This window comes from Melospiza melodia, chromosome 6, assembly GCF_035770615.1.
Source record: "Melospiza melodia melodia isolate bMelMel2 chromosome 6, bMelMel2.pri, whole genome shotgun sequence".
NCBI classification, from domain to species: domain Eukaryota; kingdom Metazoa; phylum Chordata; class Aves; order Passeriformes; family Passerellidae; genus Melospiza; species Melospiza melodia.
In genome coordinates this window covers 73,495,815-73,515,469 of record NC_086199.1, presented here as the reverse complement: position 1 = coordinate 73,515,469, position 19,655 = coordinate 73,495,815, and the positions used below count along the sequence as shown (strand labels likewise).

The window sequence follows — 19,655 nt, the reverse complement described above, 5'->3', positions numbered from 1 at the left end:
GTTGGGCCTTTATCAGCTACCAGCAAAAGCAACAAACAGTGAGAACAGACACAGATGACCTTGGATTGTTGATAGCCCTTTTCCCAGGCAGACCCCACGTTCCTGGCTAGGAGAGCCAGTCAGCAGCACTGCCTTGCTCAAAGGAATCTCCAGGACACCCAAGGACAGAGCTGCCATATCAGAGCAGTGGAAGTCTCACCCGCAGAAACGAAGACATCAGGCTTTGCTCACACGTCCGTATAATTCGTCCACAGTGTTGTTCATGTAGAATCCCACAACAGTTAGATCACCATTTTAGCTGAAAGAACAGGCACAGAGCACTGACTGGAATTTTGCTTGTAATGAACTACAGAACTCGTTTACATGTTCACTATTTGCAAGCAGGGGGAACATCACAAACCTGTATAATAAAAATTTCATGCCGCACCATAGTTACCTCCATTTTCACATATACACCAGTCTGTTGTTGGTAGATAATTTTTTACTTAAATTTTAGAATTTTTTTCTGATTTTAGTGTACCATAAGTCACTAATCAGTAATATTACTATTGTTTTACATCCTGAAGGACCAACAAAGCTGAAACACATTTAGTTACATATATACAACTTCAGGATTAGCTACTGATAGTTTTATTCACACTCATCTGAAGCATAGCAAGGAGGCGGCAAGAAAGTATAAATAATTTAAAAGTATATGGCATAAAAAACCTTAGGTGGGCATATCCTTAGCAAGACCTTGCCAAATGTTTGGACAGCCAGCACATAAATTTTGAAAATAGAAGGTAAGTTTGGACACAAATCTATTGGGGTAACATCTATAGCATTAACACAAGCAGGCTGCATCTATAGGGCCAGAGAGAGCAGGGCTTTAGAATAGAGTCCACCTCACCTCCAGCCCCTCATACAGAACTGCAGCTTGTCTCTACTCAAGAAGAAGAAACACAGTGTCATATCTTCTCAGCGTATTGGGAAGTGTCATGTCTCATGGATCATAATGCTGCTCTCCTGATGCACCTCTGTTTCAAACATTTTTACTATTTATGTAACACAAGCACATTGATGCTTTTTGTGAGGTCTCATTAATATTCCTGTGAAAAGCCCTGAAAAGCCTTATTTTAGCTGACAATATTTCAAACTGTGAAAGAATTTTTACCTTGTATTTATTATCTTCTGTTTTCCTTTTTATCTTGTTACATTTCAATGTAGAGTTGCTGTTTTCTGGAGGGAAGGAAAGTTAGGTTCTTATCATACATTCCTCAACTCTTGTGAATTGGAAAGTGAAACAAACTAGACACCCACATTAAAAGCCACAAATCTAATTTTGCTGTGGAGGGAAACAAAAAACAGAGGTGAAAAATAAGTGGCTTCTGGTAGATTAGCAACTGTTTAATATTCTCAGGTATTTCCAGTGATTTATAATTTTCTTTTCTTAATATATATTAATATTCAAAGTATCAGTCATATAGGTCTAAATAAGACAGTGTGCTGTAATGTAGCTTGCTACAGCAAAACAGGGCCCCACATTCACAGATATCCTGCAAGAGATTTGAAGCCTTAACCCCTTTTTATTTATTAAAGCTGTGCAGGCATCTCTCATACACTGTTTCTTGTCAGCCCTCCTCCTCCTTTTCTTTGATCTTCACCAATAGTTGCTTAGCTGGAAGAGGAGGAAAAGATATCAGAGTGTCAGTGTTACAGACTCAACACCAGCCTTCTACAGACACATCCCCCAAAAAATTTACGTGGTCAGCATAACGAAGATAACTATGGAGCTAGACAGTGTAAAAAATTACCACCAACAATTCATTCTTCACAACTTTGGGAATTATATGCATGAAAGGGACCTCAAAATTTTAGCTTTTTTTTAAAGCTAAATTTCCCCTCTAAACCTATAGCAATAATTCCTGGATGTCTTTAGTGCATCTCGATTTCAGGCCTGATTCTGTTACCCAATTTTCTTTATTGTATGCACTGTTCCGTTTTTTATCAAGTACCCCTGAATTACCTGCATGCTGATGTCTGGACTTAAATCCTTTATTTTTTAATGGGATGTTCCAATAAAATACATTTTAACACTAAAGAGGAGTCTCTACTAGTAAGACATATATGGAGGCCTCAATCTGAAGCCCTCAAAAATTTGGGGAGACAGAAGTTATGTAAGTTCCCAGAGCCTGGCTCAAGTCTGTTCCCAGTTTAACAAACTGCTGAAAATCTATTTAGTGTGGCTGCCACAAGATTCTTTGTCATGCATTGTTTTTAAATTTCCCCAACAATAGAAAATACTGTTATGAACAAGCTGCTTCAAAAGGAGAATATAAATCTTTCTGGTAGCCACTGCAAACCCACAGTAATAGTAAGAAAAGTAACCTAATAAAACAGACACATCCTCTGAAGAACACACATCCAGAAACTATGGTTGCCCTCTCCTTGAGGGGAGTAATTTGTAAAATTTAGATGGGACAAAACTGAATTCCTATCAAGAACCACATGATAGAAAGCACCTAAGAACAACTTGTCAAAGTTTATTATGAAATTCCAACAGAGACACAGGTCTGTCTGCCTTATTTCTTGAGAAACTAGTTGGAGAAAAAATAAAAAATAAAAGGAAAAAAAATAAAGGAAAATAAAAGAATAAAGAAAAAAAGAAGAATAAATTAAAAATTAAATAATAAAGAAAAGGTAAACACTTTGTGAGTAATTTTCACTCTTTCCTTCATTAAAGGTAGGAAAAAATGTTTTTACATTACAGCCCTCAATGGGATACAGAGGTGGTACCTTGATGCATCTGAAATAATGCTGTCTCCATCCTCTTATTCCCAGAGCAAAGATAAAAGGGAGTTTTGAAGGTGTCTTAAACCTTGGAGGGAGCAGGTGGTATAGATTAGGGAACAATCAATAGATGATATGACCCTCCCTAGAAAAGTTCCTCCTTGCTACTCTGAATGGAGTTCAGGGGTACTGTCTACCTATGGTTTTAACCACCTTTAACAAAAACTGCAAATGTGGTCCCAAAGGTGATACAACATTACTTCCTCTTGCCCATGATGAGAAAATGTAATGTAATACCTTGCTAATCAATCTTATCTCTTATAAGCCCAGTGCACACAATAGAATTATGAGTCTAAAACAGGTTTAACATTTGGATTGAGCATAATGAGCAGCACCCTACCTGAGAAAATTAACAGCTGAGGAAAACAAACTGCCACACTCATCCAAAGAAAGTGCTAACTTTGAATCTGCTGCTGATTTGAACTGCTTCACATTTCCTTCCTTACTGATGACACCACCTCAGAGAAAGGAATGAGTATTCTGCTGTGACTATTTGTTTAATCCACTATGATGATTTTTTTAATAGAGTAGGCAGAAGTGAGCTGTCCAGACACAGCTTAAATGTAATGACTGCAATTGTTTTCTTTCAGTATTCAAGCTTTCTTGTTTACAGAGTGCATTTTGGTCTTTGGAACAAACACTATGATAAGTAGGCTGCTTTTGCAGCACGTGCAGGAGTTATACAGCTAACAACAAAACCAGTCTTTTTAACTACACAGAAAATTAGATTTAGCATGAAAATATCTCACTTGCTATTTTTTTTTAGTTCAGTATTATTTGTGAAATGCTATTAATTTCAAGGAGTTTTTAAAATAACTTTCATAACACCTTCAATGGTTTCGCCCCCTCTTCCATATAAATACAAAAAATTATAGTATTGAATTATTTTTTTTCTTTCCTTGTATTTTGTTCCATTATTTCCAAAACAATCTGTAACTTAAAATATTTTTCACTTTGTAAGCATTTAAAGTCAGAAAAATAAAATCTCACGTTTTAGAATAAGAAAAATAAAATCTGATGGGTGGTTGTACTGGAGAGAAAAACATCCACATAAACAGCAGCTTAGAATTAGTGAGGGGGTAAGAAGTCACTAGCTCATTTTATTGCATTGATTGGCCAAAAAACAGAGGAAATGGTAGGAAGGGGGAAATAAGATTATTTTAGCTATGTCTTAAATCCTGCTAAACAGAAACACCTTCAAGAGTGTCACAAAACTGTTCTTCCATTTCCCATCCAACTTCACCTTGGTAGAGGGGAGAAACAGCAGAAAGTTGTGGACTGACCTGCCTAAAATACCAGTTTGGGTCAACTTTAAAAGTTGATGACTGCAAATTTCAGTGAACAAATACAGTACTGGTATAACATAAAATGATCCTGGGAACCAATCAGTCAATTATTGCAGTCAATGTCACAATGAAGCCAGCCCTGATTTACTTGCTCCCAAGTCTCCCCAGCTGGAGCCTGTGGAAGTAATCTGATATAAACTTCCCCAAGCCAAACAAGGTCTCAGTTCAGAATTCAGAATAATTTTGCTGATACTTTTTAACTGAGATAACCATATTGGTAACGTCCTTTACATAAAACTAGCACTGCCACAGGCAATGTGTTATTTGTTGGCCTTTTCTGTTTGCTCTTGTTTTTTAAGCAAAGGTAGATCAGTTTTGCTGTCAGGACACCTCCTCAAATGCAGTAGCCACATCTGCAACAGGAAGCTCTGCCACACAAGTCTTGCTCCAGCCACTCTCCTGACACATCCAAGCCCTTGTGTCAAGTCTTCTACTTGCTCAGGCTTTTGCTAGAGTTGACAGGCCTTTGCTGACACTGGGACTCTGAGCTGCCTCAGCAGAAAGCACCTAAGAAGAATTTGTCAAAGTTTATTATGAAATGCCAAGCGACATAAAAGGCTGATGGGATAGTGCTTGATGCAAGGCCTGGACGTTTGCTCCCACTGATGATGCTTATTAGGCTATTTGTAAGACTATCCCATGGAATCCATGTGCCATTCCAAGAAAGACTCCTAGTGCAGGATTCACCAGGCCTCTATATAGACACAGGGACAGATTCTCATCATGTGTATTACTGATATGGGCCACTTTCCAGTGTGCCCAGATAGGCTATAGAGGCTCCAGCTTCCTACCCAGTATGCCCATGAACCACACACTCTTTCCCTCACAGTGCTACAAGCAGCACTCACAGACACATATTTATACATATTTAACCCATCTTCAGATCCTAGGCTGACAGGACAGGAAGGATTCCTACCCAAGAGCTGAGAGTGGAATACAAGTCTGAACACAACATCATCACATAAAACTCCATCAGAACAAGTGTGCCACATGCAGAAAATTCAAGTTCCCTGCTTCACTATTATTTCCAGAGCCTGCTTGTGATGGGGCTTTTCTTGTTGGTTTTAAAGGTCAACAGCCAGCCAGGAGTGTGCCAGCCTGTACATTTGAGAAAAGAAGGCACAAGCATCTTCAGCATCAGAAAAAAAAAACACCAAAGAAACCTGTGAAAGGAAACCTTACAGGACTTAGAATATTTTCACACCTGACATGCCCAGGAATGATCAAGCATTACAGTTTTTAAATTGGTCAAAACTTTGTAAAGCTGTGTGTAAGATCAGTCACCTACTAAGAACAGCATCTTATATATCTTGAATTCTGCACTCCCTTGCAAAACCCAAAGGGCTTGCTGATCTCACATGCAGCAGAATGTTTCCTCTCATCTGGTGTCTATGGCTAAAGTCCTTATGCAATATTATTTAAAAGCACTAGAACAAGACTGATAGAATAAAAGCATCTACAAAGAATACTGCAGTTGCTGCTGCAATGGTCCAGCTTGCAGAAAGCAGAACAGCTTACCAAATTATTATCTTAGGGAGGATTCTCCCTGCTTGGCTCCTGCAAGCATCAGCATCTCACTATAAAGTGCAAGCAGTGGGAATTCAGCCTTCAGGAACCCTGTGCAACCAACAGCCACAAAATAAAGCCATATGATTGATTACCCAGGTTATGACACTTCAGAAATGGTACAGCAAGCATAACTGACCTGCAATCTTTTCCACTCCCCTTTGGCGCTGCAACAGCTTCTTATTCTTTTCAAGCCATTGGCTAGTTCTTCTCCAAGTTCTTTTTATTAAAACCTTTTATCTCCCCACACAGTAACAATTTCTCCTAGCAATCATGACCATCCACTCTCATCACTCTTCTAGACAGAGGCATTGGCCAAATCCACTTTGGGAGAAGGGGAAGGATACCACAAACAGTCTGAGTTGTACTTGCATTTGTTATGGGAGAGGTGCTTATTGTTTGAGATCACTCTCATAATCAGACAAGCAATGGTTTCTCTTACTGTATTTATATAATTGGAATACCTCACTAGCCAACACTTTTCCCAGCTAAATGCATGCCAACCTCCTGAAATGAATTCAAACTTCTGGAGCATGGAGGTTACACAACAAGGGTCAGTATGCAAAGCCTAGTGCCAGAGATAGGCAGCTGTTTCCCTCACTCACGCTCCCTCCTTCTGATAATTGAACATGAGAATCCCAGTTGTACTCTAGATACAAATCCAAGCATGTTATATTCCAAAGCTGGGAGCTTTTCCAAACTGGAGTGCTGGGCACATCCAGGTTTAGCCTACTTGTTAGCATAGCACCCAGCATGCTGGAACCATAGGCATTAATTTCAAAGTCACTGTATATTTAATTTTTTCTCCCCCATCCCAAGACATACTCTAACCCACCAGCAAAGCTCTGTTTCCCATCGAATTCTTACAAAAATACCCTAAAACATCTGCTTAAAGGCTTGTGGAAGCTCTATAACATTTTCAAAAATCATATCAAGAAAAGTAGACCCTGGATCAGCAAAACACCAAGACATTTGTGTACACATAATCATTGATACTATTCATTTGCTAGAGGTGAGCAATACCACTAAATACCTTGTGGAAACAAGCTTGGGAAGAGAAGTCACACAGGTATCAGACAGGACTGGAAAATAATTAGGAAGCAATGGCTGCTGAGATTCAGATATTACAAATAAATGATCTAGATTCAGAGGATTGCATGACTAATGCCAAGTCACTAAGTCTAAGAGCCCATAACAATCGGACACCTTGGAAAAGCAGAGTGGAGTATTTTAGAGTGCTGCAATATAGCTGTGTAAGCCTCAACTCACATAGCCTAAATTCCATATATGGGTCCCTGTGTCTAGTGTTTCCTATTAGGTAACTCTGGGAGTTATTGGATTCAGGGCCTAGGCTTAGTCTGCTTAAGGCTGAACTTTTGGGCTACAGATCTTAAAAGCAAACAGAAAAATCCCTGCCAGCCAGGTCCTGTTCCCATTTTTAATATGCAATTCTAACCTAAAGGCTTGGTTCTGCCAAAGTCATCTTCAACAGGAGGAAGGGTTGTCCAACATTGTCATGATCAAATCCAGTTTATTCTGCCAGTAAGATTTATTCTGCATTTTTAGTCGTGTAAACTAAAGCAGAACATCATCTATGCCTATATAGAGCATTTAAAACATGTATGTTTCAACTCAGATCTTCTGTGCAAATTTTCATATACTGTTCTCAAAGGCAGCCCAGAAGAGAAAGGGGTACTACCTAACATCAGTGCCAAGAGTTACGACTTGAAAAGAATCACCATTTCTTTAAACCTGTAAGTGCAGGATTGAGCCTAGACACCATATTTCATTATGAAAGAATGGCCTTAAGAGAAACAAAAAGATAGTTTAAAGAAAACCTGCTAAGAGCAATGCGCATGCAACTCTGTCCTGCTACGCAGGCATTGCCTAATTTATCTGTTAACTCCCCAAACACACAGTACGATACTGCGGGCGTGTCCGAATGAAGACTCGATGCGCGTTACGTGCGGTGAGTACCTCAGGGCGTGAGGCGAGTACCTCAGGGCGTGAGGCGTTTGAGGTCACGGCAAACAAACCCTGCACGGCGCATTCCTCCCTCTTTGCCTCTCTGCCCTCCTCCCGCTCCGCCCCGCAGCGCTCCCCGCCCCGCGCACCTGGCCCCGGGGCGCCCCCGCGTGGCGCCGCCGCAGAAGCTCCGGCACCGGAACCATTCCAGCCTTTCCCGCAGGGACGGGGCGGGAAGGGCCTTACCTTTAGCAGCCGTAAGGTCCAGCGACTCTGCCTCCACGGCCTCCAAGTTCTGATAACTCAATTAATTTGGTGCCAGGTCTTTGGCTTTACACATTTGCTGTAGAAAACACCGGCAAACTGCCTGAGTCATGAAAACCTAGCATCAGAAAGGTGCTGGGATGCAGCGACCAAACACTCCCGCGGATTGCACCTGTATTTCTGCAGGATTTGTTCCTCATCCCGAAGTCACTTGCAGCAGGTAGTGGAGGGGAAGACCAGCACACTGCTCTGTGCATTTTCTCTGCTAAAGTACAAGGGCAGCAGGACAGTGGCAGAAAGGATTCAGTTTCCAGTTGCTGGGATGAATTATAATGTAATCCAGACAAAGGAGTGGAATTAAGGCTGCTAACAAACTGCTAACAAAACCTTTGTCCCGGCACCCAATTTTTCTTTTTTTTTGCCCGGGGGCTGGGGGCTGGGGGAATGGTATGGGGGCCTAGACTTTGACACCATAATACTATTTATATTTTCTAATATGTTGTATATATAGTACCATATCTGTATATAGCTGTGATGGAGTATTGTGTACCATTCTGCTTTTCCACAGAACCCTAAATACATGTCCTAGCACTAGAACAAAGAACAAAGAGGTTACACCTCAAGACTTACATTTGGACCATTCTTTTTACATACACACATAGAATCCCTCTCCAGCATTTGGGCATGCACATACAAGCACAGACTATCAAATGACCTTTGAAATCATGCTGGAAGCCTTGGGACAATCTCAAAAACTACATCTGAGGAGAACTTTTTAAAAATCACTGCTTCATACACAGCGTTATTAGTTATTTTCACTTTGCTTTACTGGTACAGAGATGCTCCTTGAAAGCCATTTTTTGAAGTGCTTTATCTGCTTTTTCTCTGTTCACTTGAAATCATAGTTCTGTTTGTAACACTTATATTATTCATACAGCAGCCAGGTTTGATTTTACAGGGATGATGATGATGCTTCAGGTAAAAAACTAAACAAAAGGATCAGAGGAACACCACCACATAAGGTAGTGTTCTCATGCCATAATTTTTAGTCAGGAACAATCAGGTAAGAGAAGGATGAAAAACACACAAGACATAAATAAAGTCTGGTACTTTTTCACTGTATGATGGTCTTCAAATAAAGACTAACAACCTGTATTTGGGGTCACCTAGAACTTATAGTGCATGTCCCAAATAACATGTCACTTTAGTTAGAGCCCATAGAGCCAAAGAAGACTACAAAACATGTATTTAAGTCTTAAATTGCAAGGAAGCCAGTTACAGTATTTAAACTGACTTTTCACAAATACGAGTGTGTAATTCAGTTTCTAATACTCTAAAAAAGCCAATAATATCATCCAGCAGAAACCCTTTACAAAACCAAACTTATGATTTCAAGATCAGATATTTCTTATTTAAAGAAATTTTAAGCTCATATATTATAGCACTGTTTTCAGTCGTCAAAGTAGTTTCAAGCTTATTATGGAAAGATTATTTCCTTAAACCAGAAAAAATAACACTAACACTTAAGGCTTTTTTTTTTTTTTCGTTTTTCTTCCAGTCTACAAAAAACCCCACACAAACTGTCTCCAAGAATAAAGATAAACAAAGCATTTAACCCAACCAATTGTCTGCAGGGGAAAAAAGCTTTAGCTCTCCCACTTAGGCCAACTTCAGCTGAAGTGGACACAGCTTGAAGGAGAGCCCTATGGAAAGGATACTGCAGTGAAACAATTTGTCACCAACATTAAGTCACCTGGTACTACTCTCTAGCATTTTGGAAGCTGGTCAGTGTACCTCTGCTGTCACACTAATACAGAACAAATCCTTTTTTTCCACTGCACCCTCCCAACCCTTCCCACCTCAGCCAGCCAGTGGTTGGTGACAGGGTAGGATGACAAATCCCAGTGACAGTAACCAAACCACTGGGCACAGTAGGCCACTATCTCTGTGCCCAGGAAAAGGGATGTGCACCCAAAAAGTCTCCTACAGAAAAGCAGGTGATATAACAGGTTGAAACAAAATGCAGTGATAAAGTCAAACAAAAGATGACTTGTAATTTGTCCATTAACATCAGGACATTGTCAAGTTACTACACCCAAAAATAAGACAGTGCCTGATTCACCCCTCAGATTAGTTTAGATAGTCACAAGTCTGAGCCAGAATACTTATAAATTACCAAAAATTGTAACATGCATATTGTTTTGATGCTTTAAGCCAGTAGGTTTGCTTTGGCTCAGCAAAATGAACTGCAGTGGTGTGTTTTGTGCCTCTCAGGAGATTTGGTGTTCTTAGATAAGAAACCTCTAAATGCTACTCCAGGATTTAGCACCTAATCCACATTTCATAAAAATAATTCTAGAGAGTGGAATAGGCTTTGTATCAGATCTGTCAGGGTGTGTCTTCCTCCTCCATGGCCAGTCTTGCCTACTTGCTACCTACACCATGGCATACAGCAAAACTGGGGCTGTCTGCAGCTTGTTTGGCTGGCCAGAGGAGCGAGCTGGGCCAAGTCACCCCAACAAATTCCACAAGCCAAGTGTCCCATTTCCTGGGACTTTCAGAGACGGAAAGCTGCACAGAACTGGGAAAGAGAAGAGCAGCTGGGATTTACTGCCCATCCAACAGCATTTACTGCCTCAGACACCGTTCTGTGCAGGTGTAGAAGTGCCACCCATGCAGCCAGAGGTTTACTCTGACCTACCCTTCCACTGGTGCTGTCAGCCTCAAGCTGTCACACAAACACAACATAAATACCAGGCATATCTCTGAACTCAGAAAATAGAAGCAAAACCAGCTGGTTCCAGAAAGCCAGCACAGCTTGTTAGTAATGTTTTAAGAAATACTAAAGGGTGACTGTAAACTTGAACTTTTATGAGTTCATTCTTCCTAATGGGTAGGATGAATTTAAGACATTAAGACTAGCACAGCTTAGATAAAAGAGTATCTGCATTCCAATTGTTCATTGAAGGGTGGCTGTGGTGAGCTGGGGGTCGGCCTCTTTCTCCGGGCGACAACAGATAGAACAAGAGGACACAGTCTCAAGCTGCATCAAGCGAGATGTAAGTTAGAATTAAGAAGGAAATATTTCACAGAAAGAGTGGTCAGATACTGGAATCATTTACCCAGTGAGGTGGTGGAGTCATCATCCCTTGAAGAATTCAAAAAAAGACTGGATGTGGCACTTGCTGCCATGATCTAGTTGAACAGTTAGAACATCGGCTGGACTTGATGATCTTACAGGTCTCTTCCAGTCTTGAACTTCTGTGATTCTGTGATTTCCTTAGATTGTATCTACTATAGCACCACTAACAGAATGTATTCATGGCACACTCAGGGAGCAATCAGAAAGCTGTGCATTTCTTCTATGCCACACCTTGCATACTGCAGCTTACTACAGGCCAGCAGCACAACAGACCACCAGATTCTGCAGCATTAGCTAAGCCTGAATAAATTATTTGTAACTGCAACTACCAAGCTCTTATCCTCTTTAGGGACAGCCACATTCTTTGTGTATGTGCTGCATACAAAAATTTTAATACCATCTTTTCCAGTCCCTGCAGCACTGCTTGCCACTACCAGCAACAGGCAGAAAGAAATCAGGGCCACTTAGTAACCCCTTTCCAGTGAGATTTTTCTTTTCATCAAACTATTTTGCAATAATTCAGAAAGCCTGTAACCATTTCCTTTCAGTCACATTACATTTCTAGTGTATTCCAAGTTATTCCATCACTAGAATTGGGAACCTAGGAGTAATGGATTTTTCACTAAGCTCCCCCATAAAGCAAGCTCCCCTCAGTCCACCACTGAAAGGGCATTGTAAGGCAGCAGAGGGTTTCAGTGACTTTGTTCAATTAACCTGCAGAGAAGCTTTGGAACTGAACTTTATTCTTCCCACAAAACTGAACTCAGAAGGAGTAATCTTTCTCATTTTTTTTTTGTTTTGGAGATTTTCAGAAGATGAGGGGAAGAGGCAGAGGGAAATGAAAATTTGACTCATAAGACATTAAATAGATAAAATGGTGATATATTGACATACTTTAAAAAGTCCTAACACTGCATGTACACCTTCAGCCTCTGAATTACTTATTGCCAGTCAAGAACAAGATCTTGGGATATAACCAGGAATTATTTGAGAGCAGCTCACTATTGAACCACCAGTCAAAGATGACACACTCTGGGCATCATGCCACAACACAGGAATCTATAATGTGCTTAACTTCTCAATACTTTGTACAGTTTGCTAGAGATAGAAAAGGCACAAAGAAGGATAACCAGAATGCTCAAAAGACAGAATAATTTTTGTACTGTTTGTACAACCAATAGTAAGAACAACTGCCCAGTTATTTCCCAATATAAGCTTTTTTATCCACCTGTTATGGTCTATTCCCACATCAAGTATATCCAACCATTACAACAAGAATCATTGCTTTAGTGATTGAGTAGAATTCAATCCAACAAAATTATGCTATGTAGGTCAAAAAGAATTCCAAAACAAAATACAGGTGACCATCCAACTATTTTCACTTATTTCTTTCATCTCCATTTATTTTCTTTTTTTTTCTTTTTTTCTTTTTTTTTGAGAGAGAGAGACAAACATGTCAAAATAGTGTTTAAAAATTTTTCTGAAATGATCCTCCCTCATTTCACAGGGCTGGTGACTGCATGACTGCATGCAAATGTCTGTAAGAAAGGTTACTAAATACCTGCATTCCTCCAAAAGAAATGTTTAGTGGATACTCTCCTCAAGTTAGAAATACTTCTCTACTGGACATACAGCATGCAGAACTAGCAACACTGTACAAAGGCATTAATCTGCTCTTCTAGTTTTATCCAGAACACATGGGAGCAAGTTTATTTCACTGATTTATCAATGTACAAGGTTCACCCTTTATGTTACTTCTTAGAAATTCCCCTAGACTTCGAACTTACACACAACTCAGTGATAGTCTGTATTTTCCTTTTCTTCCACACTTCCAAACTATTTGTTTCAGAAGTGCTGTTTGCAGCTGTTCTGAAACATCATTCTGAACAAAGATAAAATATGTTTGAGTACTCAAAGTGAGGATGCTCTACCAGCTGATGTAATCACACTTGGCCTTAGGAAAGCAGCAATTTTCTATAAAGAAAATAAATAAACACTATTAGTCAACTTACACTGAGTTTTTATCCAGGTAGAGAAAAATAAAAATAAAAAACCACAAACAAACCAAAAACTACATACCACACACAATTAAATCTTGTGGGTAATTAACACAGATCAAACCCTGTGGCCTGGTAGTCTCTTAAAGGCCATGGAAGCTCTTAACCATTTCGTATAGAGTTCTGTCATCCTTCCTGATGTCCCACAAGGTTATAGTACAGAATTTATATGATCCTACAGCCAGTTATTTACCTATTCTTTTTTCTTGGGACCTTCAGAGCTTTCCTGCTCCCAGTTAGAAAGTGCTTTGCTCAGGGAAACAATAGCTCAATGAAGCCCATAAACCATCCTCTATAACCTACCTCCTCTTTCAATTTCCATCCAATCAAGCTGAGAGCTCAAGTTTTGTTAGTTGGTCTTGGTTTTACCAAGACATAGACTTTGAGAAATGAGATGTTTTGGAACTGCAAACTGATATATTACATCTTGTAAGTGAAATAATTATTGCTTCAGTTCTACAAAGCACATAAGCAGTTTCAGTTGTCCTCAGACTTTCAAAGATCATCTTACAAAACAGTGCTATGACTACCCTATCTGCAGTGTTGTTTTAATTTAGTCATTTATCTTTCTTCCCAGAAATAGTCTATTGTTTTCATTTAGTGTTGTGTGTCTTGTCTGAAATATTTTCATTTCATGATTTTCCACAGGTACACAAAAATGAGAGAGTATAAACTGTGCAGAAAGGTAATTGTATTAGTTTGTACTAATGGGAGCTCCTGCAGTGCTACTCCCATGGGCAGACCTCTGCACTAGGCACATGCTTTGAAATCTACAGGCTGCTATCTATACTGGCAGTCACATGCAACCACAGCTCACTACTCCTGGCTTCTATTCAGAAGAGCAGCAGTTTGAAAACCAGGTCCTAGGAGGGCTCCACGAAGCAGAGCATCTATGGAGCCAACAATGAAACATTCCAGTGGGATGAGGCATTCCATTGGACTGGAAGGAAATGTCACCATCCATCATAAATATCAGGCTACACATGCAACTAGAATGACCAAAAGCACAGCAGTCTAAGAATAAGATTTAAGACTGAGCCACAGTGATACATCTGGAAGCATCCAGAACATATAAATAGTAATATAAATTACTGTATTGTATTACATTATATATTACATAATTGATACATAATTATATTAATCAATATAATGTATATTACCATTTAATGCATATTACTGTATGTTATTATAGTAATATAAGCATATAAATATTAAGCAAGACATGAGTAGACAATATACATTATCATTAAGAAACCAGGTATCTGCAGTTTATCTTCAACTTTCCTTCAAGCCCTTCCCCAATGACCAAAGAAATCAAAGAACCCACACACACCCTCTACAGAATGCAGATACATGGAGACTGCTTTCCCATGGTAACCTTCCCTCCTCCCACCCTTATACCTTCAGGATATGCTCCTGAAGGTCCTCAAAAGAAACCTGCTCACCCCACTTGACACATCAGTAACAGGAAGCCTCCCACACCAGTCTGCATCCACTGAGCTGAGCTTCTTCCTCCTCCTGCCATGTTCTCCCTGAGAGAGAATTCAGAAAAGAATGAGAGACAAATTCTTACCTCATAAAAGTTTCATTCCCTTTCCTTTAAAAAAAGAAAACCAAAAAAACAAAACAAACAAACAAAAAACCAAAAATAAACCCACCCCAAAAAAACACTTGAAACAAGAAATTCCAGCACACATCTTCAAAGATGAGGTGTGTGGGGAGGAGACTAAGGAAGTCACTCCTGCATCATTCAAACAGTACTTTCACAAAGGGAATATCTACAGCACAATACACACAGGACAGTTCAGGAAGTCCACACTCCAAAACAGAGTTCATTACTGCCCATTTCTGAGAACCACCCTCATGTGGTTACAATGCCTCCTTGCACACAAGTCTCTCCAATTACTTGCTTTCCTCTGTCCATGAGCAGAACACAGACTTTGAGAAATGAGGTGCTAGTAGCCCTGTAACACTGTGCCTTTAGTTGGTAGGAACCTCAATGATAAAGTTGCTTTCTGAAAGCAAAACACTGACTTACAGATTGAAGTTTCTGGAGAAGGATTATTTCCTGCAATATCATCAGTCTGTACATTTGTTCAAAGCCTCATGTATTTAATAGAGAAGTCTGCTAAAAAAGATTATTCCTATGGTCTGTGTCACTAATTTTTCTTCCAGTGGGAAATCCAGTTGTCAGAGCCCTGACATCTGCTATTGATGTGTAAAAGCAAAACAGTTCAACTCTCTCTGTACAAAAGTACAAACTTAATAGCCAAAGCAGGCAAGGGAAAATACGAAGCAGCACATGATATTTTGACCCCAAAAGAGAATACTTCCTTGGAGATGCTGACTAGTTCTTTTCCTGGCAAGTTTTAAATACAAGACTAGAAATCAATCTTGTAACTGCAAGCACTTGGTGTATTAGAGGCCCATAAGCTGAACAAATGAGTTTGGAGGAAAAATGAAAAAGCTGCCAGCTGCCACTGCTCTAAAGACAGTATTACTTACACCAGGAACTTGACCTTCCAATGCAGAGCTCGAGTTTTCCCCCTAAAAAGGGGCAGGACAGCATTATTCAACACAGGTTTCCTCACCATCAGGATATTCCACTCTACAGTGGCTCTGCAAATTCCAATTCAGCATTCTGGCAATGTAAGCCTTGTTAGCATTCCTACCTGCTTGATGGACCACTTTACCATCTGCAGGCATGATTTTTTACCATAAGAAAAAATTAACAAAGGAGCCAGTTTTTGTTTTGAACTGACATGTCAGACCTGTAGCATCATAGGAAACATGGCAGAGCACAGACATCTCTGTGTTCAACATCACTTTCAAATCTCATCCCTTCAAATTAGCATTCTCCCCACTCATACACTGAAATAAGTGGTAATGAAGTTCTAGTTTTGTAGACAGAGCTATGTTGATCAATGTGTTTACACACACAACTATCATAAGCCTACACCACCATCAGGACAGGTGAATATCATTACACATTTAATAGTCCTTTAGACTGGGCCCACAAGTAATAATGACAGAAGTAAAAAAAAAAAAAACACAAAAGACATTTCAGAGTGTTAATTAATGGCTCATGCTGCACATAAAATAATTTTTGAGATTCAGCTAAAACATCAAAAATGTTCATAAGGATTAGCCATGTATCCAGCAGTGCCATTCAAAAGACAGTGTGCTATTTTGAAAGAAAAGAGGGCAGACCATGGCAAACAGAAGGTCTCAGAGGGGTTTTACTAGAAACCATCCCTTGGAATGTGCCAGCCCATCTGAAGAGAGCCATAACACCACAGCCCCATTTCTACCAATACACAGAACATTGTGTACATTGTTGGCACCCACTCGTGCCTGCATGTTCTGCAGTCCATCTTCTGATTATAATCACAAGTCAAAGTCCCTCCACCAGTGCCATAAATCATTTTTAAATGCAACTTACTTCTGATAAGTTCTACATACAAATTATTATTTTGGATCCACAGGAAAAAGATAGATTCATTAATTACTCATCAGACTATCCAGTAAATTATGTCTAAGCATTTCTATTAAGGAAAGCATTTAAAAGAAGGCAAGGTCTGACTGGCATGTCTTACTCTCAAAGACACTTGACTGGAAGAGACTTCAGATGTAGTGTCAGAGCAAAATTTGAATGTGCATCACTTATATATTTTATATATTATACATATATATATTATAACTAAAAGACATACATATATATATAAATACTAAGAGCTGATACATACCTCATGGGCATGTCTTTTATGACCTCTGACCTGCAGGGTAGAAAAAGCTGCTATCAGGAGAAATAAGCTTCACCTTCTTACTTAGAGGGAAAGTCTGGCTAAAACATGGAACATCAGCATCCCCGGACTTTAGGGTTATGAATACACTTGTACAAAGGGATTCCTTGGTGCATTTCTGCTCCTAAAATCGATTCAATGCTTGGTACAGAAGACTTTACAGAGCCAAGACCGTGGTTTTGTGCAAGTGCACTGCTGCCCTCTTCTGGGTCAGATCCGATTCGCTCCCGTCCTTAAAACACCCAGCAGACCCTCAATGGGAGCCGCACCTCCAAGACCATCGGGACCGCTTTGGGAACTCGAGATTTAAACTAGACAGAGTAAAAAAGTGAAACACAAACACATACGGAATAAATACAGGAAGTTACTGATCTTTATACAAACTGAATTGTGATAATTCATCACCTTAATTCCTTAAATTCTACAGCAGTTTGTTCCTTAGTTTAGATGGAAGAATTTTTTCCTAATATCCACCAAAAGGGTTGTCAAGCATTAGGACAAGCTGCAAAAGCAGTGGAGTCATCATTCCTGGAGATATTTAAAATACATGCAGATATGGCACTTGGGGACATGGTGTAGTGGCAGACCTGGCAGTGTTTGGTTATTGGTGGGACTTGATCATCCAAAAGGTCTTTTCCAATCTAACTGATTTTATGACCTAATGCCAGAGAATCCAAAAGTTATTTACTGCATTAACAGCAGAGCCTGTGGGACAACAGGCTATTCTGAAAACTAAGATAAAACAGCAACCAGCAACTTTCACAGAAGTTTTGACACTATTGTTGCAGAACTGCTGCAGCTCATAATGTAGAGTAAGCACAAAGTTACACAGACTCTTAAATTGCTTTGATTTCAGCAGTATTAGAACAAACACAAATTTTCCTGTTAGGAAGAAACCTATTTTTGATTACCCTGCATAAACCCCAGGTAATCCATAGGCCCGGGTACCCTTTCCACTCAGCAAAGTTTAATGAGCTGTCTTACAGAAGCTGAGCTTTAACAGGCAGAACACAGGTTTAACTCCCAGAAATAATGAGACAAAAGACACAGCTTAAGCCTCAGCAAAAGAAGAGCTTAGACAAGCTAATTTTAATTTTGAGATGCAACTGCTAAGAATGAACACAGGCTCAGACCCTGCAGTTCATCTGAAAGGCAACTCATTAAACTGTAATAATCCTAAACCTACATTCAAACCTCAAGGTCTCATGTTATTGATAAAATTTGGTCTTTACCGAATGTTTGAACATAATTTACAAACACATCTCAATCAACTCAAAAAGCATAATCTGAACATATGTATTTAATCAACTACAGGGGTATAAACCCAGTCCCTCAGATCAGGGAAGTAGAAAATCAGCCAAGGTGAACAGAGTGCATTCCTCAGGGCAGGATGGCCTGGGCCAGTCCATGAACCAGCCTGGGACGAGCAGCATTAAATTGTTCCCAGCAAGAGCACAGCAATTCCAGAAAGGCAGAGGGGAAACAACAGATCACAAAGAGCTCTCAAACTGCTCACGCTTCTGGCCATAAGCCTCATGGAAGCTGGCACTGCTGCACAGTTGCAGGACATCCTACAGCTCCAACCTGAGTGTAGCCTGCAAAACAGACTCTGCACTGGGAAGCCCTCAGCTGAGGAGTGGTAGATCCAGCTTTTAGGAACACACTCCAAGGAAAGATCTGTTCTCCATCAAAGGGGTCCAAAAAAGGAAGCAAGAATCATCAAAGCTAAAGGTTGCCACCTATCATATCCTAGTGGAATGGTATTCCTGAGGCAGTTCCTCAATCTATAGAAAATTTTTCAAAAAGGACATATTTTTCACATTTCAAATATGGAATACAGCAGCAGAGAGCAAGGTAACAAACTGTTTTCTGTATCTACAGAAGGAAGAAGGAATAGCAGTGATGCTTTTAATCATCAGGAAACTTTTCTGTGAGATTAAATAATAAATACTAAAATAAAATAATCAGAATAAACCAAACTAAAAGCCTTTAGGAAGAGGTTAGACAAACTATTGCTAGGAACAGTGTGTGGGTGAATGTGTGCCTTTTATTTGTATATTTTATTTCAATGCATATATGGAAAACCAGTGATCTCTGAAATATCTTCCAGTTTATTAACTTTCATAGTAAGTACCTGCAATACAAATGAGAAAACAAATCATTTAATACACTTCTTCCTCAATGGTAACTGTTTCAGTCACAGGAATCCCTCAGCTTATAAATAGCATATATTGGTCACAGAACCTTGAATATTGCTCACTGGGCACCAGAAATTAAACAGATGAAACAAAGCTAATGAACAAAGCAGAGTATAACAGTACTTGCAAGACATTAGACATTCTGGACTATTACCCACCATCCAGGAAACACCATGAAGAAACCACTCCTTAGAAACCTGTGGATGGATGTACCAGCATCAAATTTACATTTGATCAAGTACCGACACCATATAAACCATCATTTTGTATCCAGTAAACAGCAGCGATAGTTTTAGCAACAGTTGACTTTTTGTACACACTTTTGTCCTGTTACTGTATTAAAATTCAAAACTATTGTGAAAGCTAAAGATCACTATCACGAAACCACTATGAGAAACAGACCTAACCAACAAAACATGCCTTAGAACTAGACTGTGTTGGTGCTCTGACTTATAAAGAAATAAAGTTCACAAACTGTATATGCA

At 39.6% G+C, this 19,655-nt stretch overlaps 1 long non-coding RNA gene across 1 annotated transcript; it reads right to left on the bottom strand.

Annotated features, from left to right (window-relative positions):
- Positions 1-1,375: 1,375 nt before the first annotated feature.
- Positions 1,376-18,217, bottom strand: LOC134419647 (uncharacterized). Its single transcript, XR_010028090.1, has 3 exons — positions 16,916-18,217; positions 14,615-14,701; positions 1,376-1,657 (listed from the first exon to the last, which is right to left on the bottom strand). It is a non-coding gene; the product is annotated as an uncharacterized LOC134419647 (long non-coding RNA).
- Between the last annotated feature and the right edge of the window lie 1,438 nt (positions 18,218-19,655).